This window comes from Nomascus leucogenys, chromosome 22a (genome assembly GCF_006542625.1).
Source record: "Nomascus leucogenys isolate Asia chromosome 22a, Asia_NLE_v1, whole genome shotgun sequence".
In the NCBI taxonomy this organism is placed as follows: domain Eukaryota; kingdom Metazoa; phylum Chordata; class Mammalia; order Primates; family Hylobatidae; genus Nomascus; species Nomascus leucogenys.
In genome coordinates, this window is record NC_044402.1 from 49274343 (window position 1) to 49287796 (window position 13454).

A 13454-nucleotide genomic window follows, 5' to 3' on the forward strand; every position below is an offset into this window, starting at 1 on the left:
AGGCTGGCCTCAAGAGATCCACCCGACTCAGCCTCCCAAAGTGCTGGGATTACAAGCGTGCGCAACTGCACGCCCAGCCTCCACATTTTGACAGTTGTGAATTCATTGGTTGCAATGAATACAGAAGTGGTGTCTTCCAGATTCTTATTTCAGTTCTTTTGGATAAATAGCCAGCACAGTCGTAGGTTAGTTACATTTTAAATTGTTTGGAGGAACTGCCCTACTGCTTCCTAGTGACTATCATTTTGCATTGCTACCTACAGTGTAGAAACAAGAATTCCCATTTTGCACGTTGCCTTTTATTTTCATTTGTTTTTATTAAACTTCGCGGTGAGTGTTACGGCTCATAAAAGCAGTATGGACCTAAAGAGTGAGCAATAGCAAAATTTATTGCAAAGAGCAAACAAACAAAGCTCCCACAGCATGGAAGGACACCGGAGTGGGTTGCCACTGCTAGCTCGGGCAGCGTGCTTTTAGTCTCTTATCTGGCCCCACCCACCTCCTGCTGATTGGTAGAGCCGAGTGGTCTGTTCTGACAGGGCGCTGATTGGTGCGTTTACCATCCCTGAGCTAGACATAAAGGCTCTCCACCTCCCCATCAGATCAGTTAGATACAGAGCATGGACACCCTGAGGTAGACACAGGGTGCTGATCGGTGTGTTTACAAATCTTGAGCTAGATACAGAGTGCCCATTGGTGTATTTACAATCCTTGAGTTAGACACAAAGATTCTCCAAGGCCCCAGCAGAGCAGCTAGATACAGAGTGTCGATTGGTGCACTCACAAACCCTGAGCTAGACACAGAGTGCTGATTGGTGTGTTTGCAAACCTTGAGCTAGACAAAGGTTCTCCAAGGTCCCACCAGAGCAGCTAGATACAGAGTGTCGATTGGTGCATTCACAGACCCTGAGCTAGACACAGGGTGCTGATTGGTGTATTTACAATCCCTGAGCTAGACATAAAGGTTCTCCATATCTCCACCAGACTCAGGATCCCAGCTGGCTTCACCCAGTGGATCCTGCACCGGGGCTGCAGGTGGAGCTGCCTGCCAGTCCTGCGTCGTGCACTCGCACTCCTCAGCCCTTGGGTGGTTGATGGGACTGGGCACTGGAGCAGGGGGTGGCACTCGTCGGGGAGGCCTGGGCCGCACAGGAGCCCATGGAGGGGGTGGGAGGCTCAGGCTTGGCGGGCTGCAGCTCCCGAGCCCTGCCCCGTGGGAAGGCAGCTAAGGCCCGGTGAGAAATCCAGCACAGCGCCGGTGGGCTGGCACTGCTGGGGGACCCAGTACACCCTCCGCAGCTGCTGGCCCGGGTGCCAAGCCCCTCATTGCCCGGGGCCGGCAGGGCTGGCCAGCTGCTCCGAGTGCGGGGCCGCCAAGCCCACGCCCACCTGGAACTCCAGCTGGCTCGCAAGCGCCGCACGCAGCCCCGGTTCCCGCTGGCGCCTCTCCCTCCACACCTCCCCGCAAGCCGAGGGAGCCGGCTCCTGCCTTGGCCAGCCCAGAAAGGGGCTCCCACAGTGCAGCAGTGGGCTGAAGGGCTCCTCAAGTGCCACCAAAGTGGGAGCCCAGGCAGAGGACGCTCCGAGAGCGAGTGAGGGCTGTGAGGACTGCCAGCACGCTGTCACCTCTCAATAGCTATCCTAACAGGTGTGATGTGAATCTCATTGTCAGGTTGATTTGCATTTTTTTGATGATTAGTGACATTGAACATTGTTGCTCATTTGCATGTCTTCTTTGGATAAATGTCTATTAGCCCTTCTTAAATCAGATTGTTAGAGGTTTGTTTGTTTTGCTGCTGAGTTGTAGCAGTTCTGTATTTTGGAAATTAACTCCTTAACAGGTATATGGTTTGCAAATACTTTCTCCCATTCTACAGGTTGCCTTTTCACTCGATTGTTTCCTTTGCTGTGTGGAGCCTCCTTCATTTGGAATAGTCCAATTTTTCTATTTTTGCCTGTGCTTTTGGTGTCTTATCCATGAAGTAATTGCCAAGACCAGTGTTCTAAAGCTTTTCCCCTATGTTTGCCCTGTTGCCCGACCTGGAATGCAGCTGCGCAATCTCTGCTCACTGCAACCTCCGCCTCCTGGGCTCAAGTGATCCTCCCACCTCAGCCTCCCAAGTAGCTGAGACTACAGGGGCAGGCCACGAGGCCTGGCTAATTTTCTGTAATTTTTGTAGAGAGAGGATTTTACCATGTTGCCCAGTCTGGTCTCGAACTCCTGGGCTCAAGCAATCCACCCCCGTCAGCATCCCAAAGTGCTGGAATTACAGGTGTGAGACACTGAGCCCTGCCTGAGACCTTGTCTTAAACAACAGCAGCAGCAGCAGCAACAACAACAACAAAAACAACAAACCAAACCAAACAACAACAACAACAAAAAAAACAGTATGATACTGGTACAAAGACAAACATAGAGACCAAGGGAACAGAAGAGAGGGCTGGAGAATTGTAATGCCTCATGCTTTATTGTTTTTTTTCTCAAGATTATTTAGTGATTCAGGCTCCTGTGTAGTTTCATATAATATTAGAATTGTTTTCTCTTTATCTGTACAAATGCCAGTGGGATTTTGATAGAGATTGCATTAAATCTGTAAATCACTTTGGGTAGTATGGAAACTTTAAGTCTTCCAATCTAGGCACATGGGATGTCTTTCCATTTGTTTGTGTCTTTTTGATGGATGTTTTATAGTTTTCAGTGCACAAGAGTTTCAATTTCTTAGTTAAGTTTAACTAAGTATTTTATTATTTTTGGTGCCACTGTATTAGGAGATTATCTTCCTAATTTTCTCTTCAGCTAGTTTGTTGCTAGTGCATAGAAACACAATTGCTTTTTAATGCTGATTTCATATCCTGCAACTTAACTGACAGTTTTTAAAATGGAGTCTTTAGGGTGTTCTCTATATAAGGCCATGCAATCAATTAATTGATTTTTGTATGTGAAGCATCTTTGCATCCAAAGGATAAATTCCACTTGTTCATAGTGTATGATTCTTTTAATGTGCTGTTGAATACAGTAATACAGTTTGTTAATATTCTGTTGAAGATTTTTGCATCTATGTTCACCAGGGATACTGGCTTGTAGTTTTCTTGCTAATGTATCTGTCTTTGATATCAGGGTATTTCTAGCCTCATAAAATGAGTTTGAGGCCGGGCGCAGTGGCTCACGCCTGTAATCCCAGCAATTTGGGAGGCCTAGGCGGTTGGATCACCTGAGGTCAGGAGTTGGAGACCAGCCTGACCAATATAGTGAAACCCGGTCTCTACTAAAAATACAAATATTAGCCAGGCGTGCTGGCGGGCGCCTGTAGTCCCAGCTACTCGGGAGGCCGAGACAGGAGAATTGCTTGAATCCTGGAGGCAGAGGTTGCAGTGAGCCGAGATCATGCCACTGCACTCCAGCCTGGTGACAGAGAATGACTCTGTCTCAAAAAAAAAAAAAGTTTATTATTTCCTCCCTTCTGCTAATTTTGGACTTAATTTGTTCTTCTACTTCTTTGAGGTATAAAAATTAGATTGTTTAGCCGGGCACAGTGGCTCATGCCTGTAATCCCAGCACTTTGGGAGGCCGAGGCGGGCGGATCACCTGAGGTTGGGAGTTCAAGACTAGCCTGACCAACATAGAGAAACCCTGTCTCTACTAACAATACAGTATTAGCTGGGCGTGGTGGCGGGCGCCTGTAATCCCAGCAACTTGGGAGGCTGAGGCAAGAGAATTGCTTGAACCTGGGAGGCAGAGGTTGCGGTGAGCCGAGATTGTGCCATTGTACTCCAGCCTGGGCAACAAGAGTCAAACTCCGTCTCAGAAAAAAAAAAAAAAAAATTAGCCGGGTGTGGTGGTGCACACCTGTAATCCCAACTACTGGAGAGGCTGAAGCATGAGAATTGTTTGAACCTGGGAGGTTGCAGTGAGCTGAGATTGTGCCACTGCACTCTAGCCTGGATGACAGAGCGAGACCTTGTATCCAAAAAAAAAAAAAAAAGAAAGGAAGAAAAAGAAACTTGGTATAATTTTGATCTTCTTAATTTTTTAAAGACATGCTTTGTAACCTAATGTGATCTATCCTGGAAAATGTTCTGTGTACACTTGAGAAGAATGTATGTTCTGCTGCTATTGGGTGGAATGTTCCGAATAGGTCTGTTAGGGCCATTTAATTTTCTTCTGATTTTTAACATATGGCTAGTATATGGGGACTATGACCTCCCTAGACAGGTAATTCAGGGAATTTTTTCTACTTTTAATTATCATGACCTCTAGTGTTTATTTCAGTTAACATCCGTAACTTTAGTTAAAAAGGACAAATCTCAAAACACCAAGGGGGCAACAGAGACTTGAAATTCCAGTAGGACTGTAGTTTTTGTTCCTAGTGGACCAAGAGGACTTACATGATTCTTCTGATTTTATGAATTCTCTCAGATTCTTGGAAGTAAATGTAATAGGCTGTCCCTTAGATAAAATCAGACCATATTGCAGATTCTGTATATTCTGAGATGATAAAGGGTAGAGGAGGCCATTATTAAAATGGCCTGAAATGTCATGCATGCTAGACCTTTAACTACTTCTCTAGTCTTATTTAAAATCATACCTTTTTTTGCTTTACGCTTTCTACACTGGCCCTAGTGTATTAATTCCTCTTATTTATAAGGTTATCTCCCACCACAGGGCCTTTTTACATGCCATTTCCTATTCTTGGAAAACTCTTCTTTCTCCAATGCATTCTCTAGACTCCAAAACAATAATTTTCTAGGGACTTTCCTAAACATTTAAGTGTGTGACACCTGCATTACTCATAGCAAAATGTATCTCTCCTCGTAGCAAGTTTTACATTAGTTTGTAAGGCAACTTGATTAATGTGTTTCTCCCTCAATGGAATGTAAGTTCTATTAAGGCAGGTACAATGTCTGTTCTTGTTCACCAATGAAGCCCTACTGTCTAACATATAGCCTAGTTTATAATAGGCACTCAATAAATATTAGTGAAAGAAATGTGTCACCTTTGCGCGGTGGCTCATGCCTGTAATCCCAGCACTTTGGGAGGCCGAGGTGGGCGGATCAGCTCAGGTCAGGGGTTCCAGACCAGCCTGGCCCATATAAGAAGCAGCTACCACCCCTAGGGCTGAGGGCTGAGATCGAGGACACAAAGAAGTATTCTCTTCCCCACCAGGGCTGAGATCTAGACCTGCATCCAGGTTGGGAGGGTAGAAAAAAAGTGCTCCAGCGGAAGGTGCAGGTCATGTGCCATCTAGAGTACCAAGGAAAACTGTTCATGGGGAAGTCTGTTACCAGAGATGCTCTAAAGGAGGTTCCCATGCACTGCAGGAGGTTCCTACTAGGGAAACTGCTCAGGCTGTGGGAGCCAGGCCACTGTGCACAGTAACGCGAGAGATTATTTCCTCCAGCAATGTCTCTCCATCGCCCTCTATTGACAAAACTTAACATTGAGCTAAACTGGGAAAGAAAATACTTAAAGGGCCCAGCTCCGTTCCATTGTTATGGAGCAAGGAAAAGTGATTTTGGAGCTGAGAGGTAATAAATAGATAACCGGACAGAAGAGAAAAATGCTGAATTTCTTTTGATTGGTTCGAATTCAAACACACTTTTATATCCTTGTTCAAGTGCACAATCCATGGTGAAAGTTTAAGAGCTGTCAAAAATTCTGTTTTGGCTGGGCGCGGAGGCTCACACCTGTAATCCCAGCACTTTGGGAGGCCGAAGGGGGTGGATCACCTGAGGTCAGGAGTTCGAGACAAGCCTGGCCAACACGGCGAAACCCCATCTCTACTAAAAATACAAAAATTAGCCGAGCGTGGTGGTAATCCCAGCTACTCGGGAGGCTGAGGCAGGAGAATCGCTTGAACCAGGGAGGCGGGGGTTGCAGTGAGCCGAGATCGTGCCACTGCACTCCAGCCTGGGCAACAAGAGCGAAAATCTGTCTCAAAAAAAAAAAAAGTGTTTCCTCTCTGTGCTTCAGCAAAAAAAGAGCAAGTCCAATTCCCCGAAGGGCTCAAAGCGAAGCGCTGTTCCTTAGAAATCCCCGAGGAAACTCCCTCCACGAAAAACCCGCAAGTGCTGCTCTCTGGATTCCAAGAAAGCCAGTCTCACCTGCGAGGTGCAGGCGGGTGGAGTTCTGGGACCGCGGTGCCTATTGGGATTGACACCACCGGGGCCACTCAGATGGAGATCAGAAAAGGAGGATGAGGGTGAGGATTCGGCGTGGGGTAGAGAAAGGTGTGACGCGCGATTCAGCGCCACGTCGCTGGGTGACGGAAGGAGTACAGAAGTTGAGGGTTCACGTGCTCGGCAAAACGCAAAGATTCTATTGGTTCAAATGAAAATACTCAAAAGCACAACTAGCGGTGGAATAAAAAGCTACACCCCTTGTTTCCGCCCGGTTTCGAACCGGGGACCTTTCGCGTGTTAGGCGAACGTGATAACCACTACACTACGGAAACCGCCTGTGGCAGCCGCTGTTCTTTCTCACTTAAAAGACTAGTCATGAATTCTCCCCCCCTTCCCTCCACCCACCCCCCCAATAATTTTTTTTGATTATGGTGAATTGCACACTTTTACATTTGCTATTTATAATATAAAAACTCGATGTCCTAATTTAAGTTGAGGAACATTTGATAAATAATTGGTTTGTACTTTTTTGTATAATAAACTATTTCCTAGTAGTTACTTATATAAAGAAGAGGCATAGAATTAATTTTGGAAAGGTAATTTGTTAAGATTTATGCATCTATGAATCTATGAACTAATTTTTAAACCTATTTCTAGTATTTAGATGTTCTTCTCAATGTTTTATACTTTAAAAAATACTGATTGCGAAGCATTTGGATGGTAGTATAGAGAGGAGGCATCTCCTTAGTCCTTATGAACTGGCAGGGCAGATCTGGCAGGGATCTTTGGAGCCAAAATATCTGAGTACAGTTCCTTCCTCTGCCACTTTCTCATCATGTGTAGGGTTTCAGGCAAGTTATTTGGCTTCTTCATGACTCTGTCTGTGCTAGTAAAATGGATATGGATACAGTATCTACCTCATAGAATTATCATAAACTCAATTAAGAAAAACTCCCTGAAATGTTTCAGACAGTGCTCAACTTACAGAAGTAGCTACTGCTTTTATTTTTAGTATTACTTTTAGCCTTGTCAAGCCTCCTGAGTCAAGATCTATCCTTGTCATTTCGGGTTTACATTTGAGCAAGTTAAGGCTTGAACAATGTGCTGAGGTTATGCTAGCTGGGAAGGGACACCACCAGGTGTGTTTGTCTCCAGAACTGGTGTTCTTGACCACCATGCTATACTAGGTAGTTTTATAAACCCCTGTTTATGACAAAAAAGGATTATAGAGAATATTATGGACCTCCTTATTTCCACGATCCTACTTCAACAATTAGTCTCTCCTCCCTCTGCCAAGCCCCCATGATAATCTAAAGCAAATTTTGACATTTTCATCTAGCAACAGCTTTTTGTGGCATTTTCATAGCATATGCTTCCATTTAACTTTGCAGTTAATGAGGAAATGTGTTGAGCTGTTCTCCACTGGGTGGGAGAGATGCCATGCAGGGAGTCCTAAGCTTCCCATTGTCCCTCAGAGCAGTAAAGAAGACCAGCCCTAAGCTGCTGACCACAGGTTCATGGGACTCTTCTGAGGGAATGTGAGGCCCAGAACTTATGCTAGTGATTCTCCAGGTGGACTATTCCTAAGATTCCCTGCCATACCCCCTTCTAGTGCAGAGGGTCTCTGGTATGGCCCACAAGTCTTAATTTTTAGAAGCTTCCAGGTGATTCAGAAGCTGAGGACCTTTGAGAAGTAAGATTTTGACAATGCTTTCATTAATGACAAATTTGTTTCATCTTAAAAAACAAAACTTCACCCTGGTATGTGTGGAGGAGGACACTATAGTGAAATTAAAGAAAAAAAAAGTCAAATGATCTGCTCCCTCCATCTACCTGAGGTTTTCTTGCTTGGCATTTGCAAAGAAATTGGGCGCATGGGTGAATACTTTGATTGCTATAAATAGTAGAGTTTGGCCGTTGATTTTAGTACAATAAAAGTGCAAGGGCAAGAAACATACCACCACCTTGACAGTTTCTGGGAAGAAACTTAACGGCACCTTCTGGACCCAATCTGCGTGGCGCAGTGGCCTAAAGAGGCGACCGAACCTGCATCCCCAGCTCCGCCTTTCCGGTCCCTGCACACCCCGGCAGCCTCCGCGCGATTCTTCCCTCCCCAGACACCCGCCGCCACACAAAGGCGCTGCGTCCTGGCGGCCAGCGGTGGCTTAGTCTAGGCCCGGCAGGGTTTTCTGGAAGACCAGACGGCCACCAGGTCACGAGGTGGGAAGGGAAGAGAGGTTCGACGCTGCCTCAGGCCTGGGCCTGGCCGGTGGGAGACACAGCAAGGACTCTGGGAGCCTGCAGAGCAGAGGCCGCCGCGGGGCCGGGCCCGCGCCTCCTCCTCAGGTCCAGGATCAGAGGGTCTGCAGGGCCCCAGAGCAGCTGGCCGCGCTCCGCTTCCCGCTGCGCTCTCTGCCGGAACTCATGTGGTTGTTTATCATTGTTTAGCTGAATTTATTTGCTGTAACAGTGTGTGTGTGTGTGTGTGTGTGTGGTGTGTGTGTAATTTTCAGGGTTTTCTATATATAAAAATCGTGTCACGGCTGGGCTTGGTGGCTCACACCGGTAATCCCAGCACTTTGGGAGGCCAAGGCAGGAGGATCGCCTGAGTCCAGGAGTTCGAGACCAGCCTGGGCAACATAGCGAGACCCTAGTCTCTAAAATTTTTTTTATTAGCCGGGCGTGGTGGCAGGCCCCTGTGGTCCCAGCTACTCCGGAGGATGATGCAGGGTAATCGCTTGAACCAGGGAAGTCGAGGCTGCAGCGAGGCATAATTGCTCTGCTGCACCCCAGCCTGGGTGACAAAAAGAGATCCCATCTCTCAAAAAAAAGTCATGTTATCTGTGAACATAGATAATTTTACTTTTTCCTTGCCAATATTGTGCTAAATAACATGGTGAAAGTGGGCACCCATTATTCCTGATTGTAGGAGAAAAATTTTCAGTCTTTCGCTGTTGAGAATGATATTAGTTGTATGTTTTTCATAATTGGGCATTATCATGTTGAGGAAGTTTCCTTCTATTCCTGGTTTAAATTGTGTGTGTGTGTGTGTGTGTGTGTGTGTGTGTGTGTGTGTGTGTGTGTTTTGTTTGTTTTGACAGGGTCTTGCTCTTGTCACCCAAGCTGGAGTGCAGTGGCCGCGATCTCGGCTCACTACAGCTTGGACCTCCAGGGCTCAAGCAATCCTTCGACTTCATCCTGCCAAGTAGCGAGGATCATAGGCGTACAACACCACATTTAGAAGTCCCTGAGAAAATTATCTTGGAGGAAAACTTGCAAGTCCGACTATTGGTTTTCCAAGGAAGCCAGTCTCGCCTGTGAGGGGGATCCTGCTCGCCCTGGGCGCCTACTCAGACACCATGGGGAATGGGGGGTGGGGCTCAGAGTGGGCAGGCTTGGTTTTTTTCCCCCTCCGAACTCCTGAGTTCCAGTGATCTGCCTGACTCAGCCTCCCACAGTGCTGGGATTACAGGTGTGAGCCACTGCACCTGGCAAAAACGTGCTGAATTTTGTCAAGTACTTTTTCTGTATCAGTTAAGATTATTATAGTTTTTTTTTTCCCTTCATTCAGTTAATGTGGTATATATTTCATTGACTTTTGTATGCTGAATCATCCTCACATTCCAGGAACAAATCCTACTTGGTTATGGTGTATAAACCTTTCAATATTTTGCTAAATTCAGTTTGCTAGTATTTTGTTGAGGAATTTTGCGTGAATATTCATAAGGGATATTGGTCAGTAGTTTTCATTTTCTGTAATGTCTCTGTCTAGCTTTAGTATCAGGATAATGCTAGCCTCATAAAATGAGTTGGAAATATTCCCTCCTCTTTGATTTTGTGGAAGAATGTGAGAAAGATGGGTGTTAATTCTTTAAATTTGAAAGATGGGTGTTAATTCTTTAAATTTGGTAGAATTCAATAGTGAAGCCATCTGGTTCTGGACTTTTCTTTGTTGGGATATTACAGATTACTTCTTCAATATTTTTACCAGTTATAGGTCTATGCAGATTTCTGCTTATTTATGATTAAATTTTGGTAGATTGTGTGCTTTTAGAAGGTTGTCCACTTCATCTAGGTTATCCAATTTGCTGGCATATAATTGTCCATAGTATTCTTTAATAATCCTTTCTTATTTCTGCAAAATTGGTAGTAATGTCTCCACTTTAATTTCTGAGTTTAGTAATCTGAGTCTTCTTTTCCCCTTAGTCAATCTTGCTAAATGTTTGTCAATTTCAGTGAACTTTTCAAAGAGCCAACTTTTGGTTTCATTGGTTTTCTTTATTGTTTCCAGTCTGTCCTTCCTGATGGCCTGCCTTTTCTAACAGCCTGTCCTATGGATTTAGCACTTACTAGGCAGCCCACAGTTGCATAAGCCAATTCCTTGTTCAAAAAATCAATCTCTCCCTCATATAAATATCTATCTTGATGATTCTACTTAAACTGAACATACCCACCTAACCAGCACATGGCTCAACAGCATCTCCAGTTCTTTTCTAGTCACTACCCACTCTTCCCAGAGGGAACCACTGTTCTGACTTCTAACAGCTGAAGGGAGTCTTGCTAGCTTTGTAATTTAAATCAATGGAACCACAGAGTGCGTCCCTTTTTGTGTCTGTTTTATTTTTGTCAAGTTTGTGAGGTTCATACATATAGCTGTAGATTGTTCTTTCTTATTGGAACTGATTATTCTGTGCAAACTTATTCATGTGATGGCTGGCACTTGGGATGTCTCTAGTTCTTTTGGGTGTGATGAATAGGTTGCCGGGCAATCTAGCAAATATATTTGGTGAACACAGCTACTCATTTGTGGTAGGCAAATATCAATCAGGATGTGATATTGTTGATTTTAATAAGTGAAAAGTCTGAGAGATATGAAAGGATTACAGGCAAATAAAAAAAATGTGAACAGGAAATGTTTCCAAACATGGATTATCCAGACATACACATACCATCCTCCACTTGGAGGGAATTCTACCCACATGTTTCCTTGGTATAGTAGTTATTACACTTGCCTAACACACAAAAGGCCCTTAGTTCAGAACTGGGTGGAAACATTGTACTTTTTTCTCACTCCTAGATATCAAACACATAAAACAACTTATATTCTCCCTCCTTCGTCCAGAGCCATCTCAAGAACCTCTGTTCTCCTTCCTTTGTCCTGAGCAAGCTGAAGCACTCATCATCAGCGTCCTCCTCTCCGGCCATGCTCTGCAATTGCCTGCCTGCTCTGAGCCCCACCCCACTTTCCCATGGTGTCTATCTAAGTAGGCACCTGGGGCATGCAGGACCCCGCCTCGCCAATGAGACTGGCTTCCTTAAAACACCAAAAGTTGGACTTGTGAGTTTTCGTCCAAGATAATTTTCTCAGGGATTTCTAAGAAGGAAGAGGGTTCCGCTTTCAGCAAAGCAGAGAATTGGATAATCTATTGTCTGCTCTTTACCCCTAAGCACAGAGAGGATTTTCATAAAATAGGTGAGTGGACACTTAGAAACAAATCAATTTCTCTTCTCTTTCACAATTTAAGATTGTGTCATTTAAAATTTGTCATTTAAAGTTTCACTGTAGGAAAGAAGACAATTCTGTAACTTTCTTTTTCCCTCTATAATCAACATGTAACTCCTCACCCAATTGTTTCAATAAACTCTCCATCCAAATTATTGTCGTTTCTGTATGTACTTATGAAAGAATGAATGAATGAATGAGAAAGAGCCTTGCTTGGTCACCCAGGTTGGAGTGCAGTGGCACGATCTTAGCTCACTGTAGCCTCGAACTCCTGGACTCAGTCTTCTTGCCTCAGCTTCCCAAGTAGCTGGGGCTTCAGGCATGCACAACCATGAGTACCACCACGCTGGTCTCTATTTTTTTGTAGTAGAGATGAGGTCTCACTATGTTGCCCAGGCTCTGATGACTTTTTTTTTTTTTTTTTTGAGATGATGTCTCACTCTGTTGCCCAGCTTGGAGTGCAGCTGTGTGATCTCGGCTCACTGCAACCTCTGCCTCCCGCATTCAAGCAATTCTTCTGCCCCAGCCTCCCAAGTAGCTGGGATCACAGGAGCCCACTACCATGCCTGGCTAATTTTTTTGTATTTTTAGTAGAGACGGAGTTTCAGGCCAGGCTGGTTTCGAACTCCTGACCTCAGGTGATCCGCCCTCCTTGGCCTCCCAAAGTGCTAGGATTACAGGTGTGATCCACTGTGCCTGGCCTATTACTTGTTTTAATAATAACAAAAAACAGCAAAATCTTGCAGAAGGTTGGAATGTAACCAAGCAGCTTAGCTTCAAACCACGTTTTAAAAACTTTGTTTCTTTCCTTCTTTCTCCCCAGTTTCTAGACATAGCTTTGAGACAAACTGCAGATGTGTTTTCTTTTGTCTTGAATTACTGCCTTGGAATGGGCATTAAAACTGCCTTCCCTTTCACATCTTATGCCTCCATGCCTTATGCTCATTTATTTACCTGGATGCTTGTTAAGCTCATACCATGCCCACTTATCTGGTCATATATTTCCTTAGAAGCTTCAGGGGCTGAATCCTGATGCAGACCAGGCTTCTCCAGAATTCTCTCTCCAGTAGGAGATTAATTCAAGGACAATATTCACTCTTGGCTAGAGATTATCTGCAAGATTGACCGTCATTAATTTGTAACTTGATTGGGCCTACAATGTCACTGGCCCCTTCACCAGGTGAAACAATAAGATAAGCCATCAGAATGAGACACCCACTGGGCACCTCCTGCCTCTTGCCCCTCTGCATTACAAGCTCCTCTTCTTGAAATGCTTGGCCTCTCTCCAGAAATTGGAGAGTGGCAAATTTTGGCCGGCCACTCTCCCCATTGCTAGCATGGATAATGAAACTCACTCTATTTTTAATTACACCTCATTCTTTTTTTTTTTCTTTTTTTTTGAGACGGAGTCTCACTCTGTCGCCCAGGCTAGAGTGCAGTGGCATGATCTCAGTTCACTGCAGCCCCGCCTCCTGGGTTCAAGCGATTCTTCTGCCTCAGCCTCCCGAGTAGCTGGGTGTACAGGCGCACGCCTGCACACCCAGCTAGTTTTTGTATTTTTAGTAGAGACAGGGTTTCACCATATAGGCCAGGCTGGTCTCGAACTCCTGAGTTCGTGATCCATCCGCCTCAGCCTCCCAAAGTCCTGGGATTACAGGCATGAGCCACCACACCCGGCCTCATTCTTGTTCTTTTGGCTTTTTTCTACAAGTGACAATCAGCCAGACCCTCTTTCAGCTACAGGAAGAGTTTGATAAAGAGAATGCCTGAGCTCAATCTTGTGTGTTTTAAGGAAACAGAAAAAAAAGGGAAAAGAAAAAGTCTTTTCCTG

The 13454-nt window shown here is 45.0% G+C and overlaps 1 non-coding gene across 1 annotated transcript; it reads right to left on the minus strand.

Moving 5' to 3' along the window:
* Window positions 1-6379: 6379 nt before the first annotated feature.
* TRNAV-AAC lies at window positions 6380-6452 on the minus strand. The gene has a single exon. It is a non-coding gene; the product is annotated as a tRNA-Val (tRNA).
* Window positions 6453-13454: the final 7002 nt, after the last annotated feature.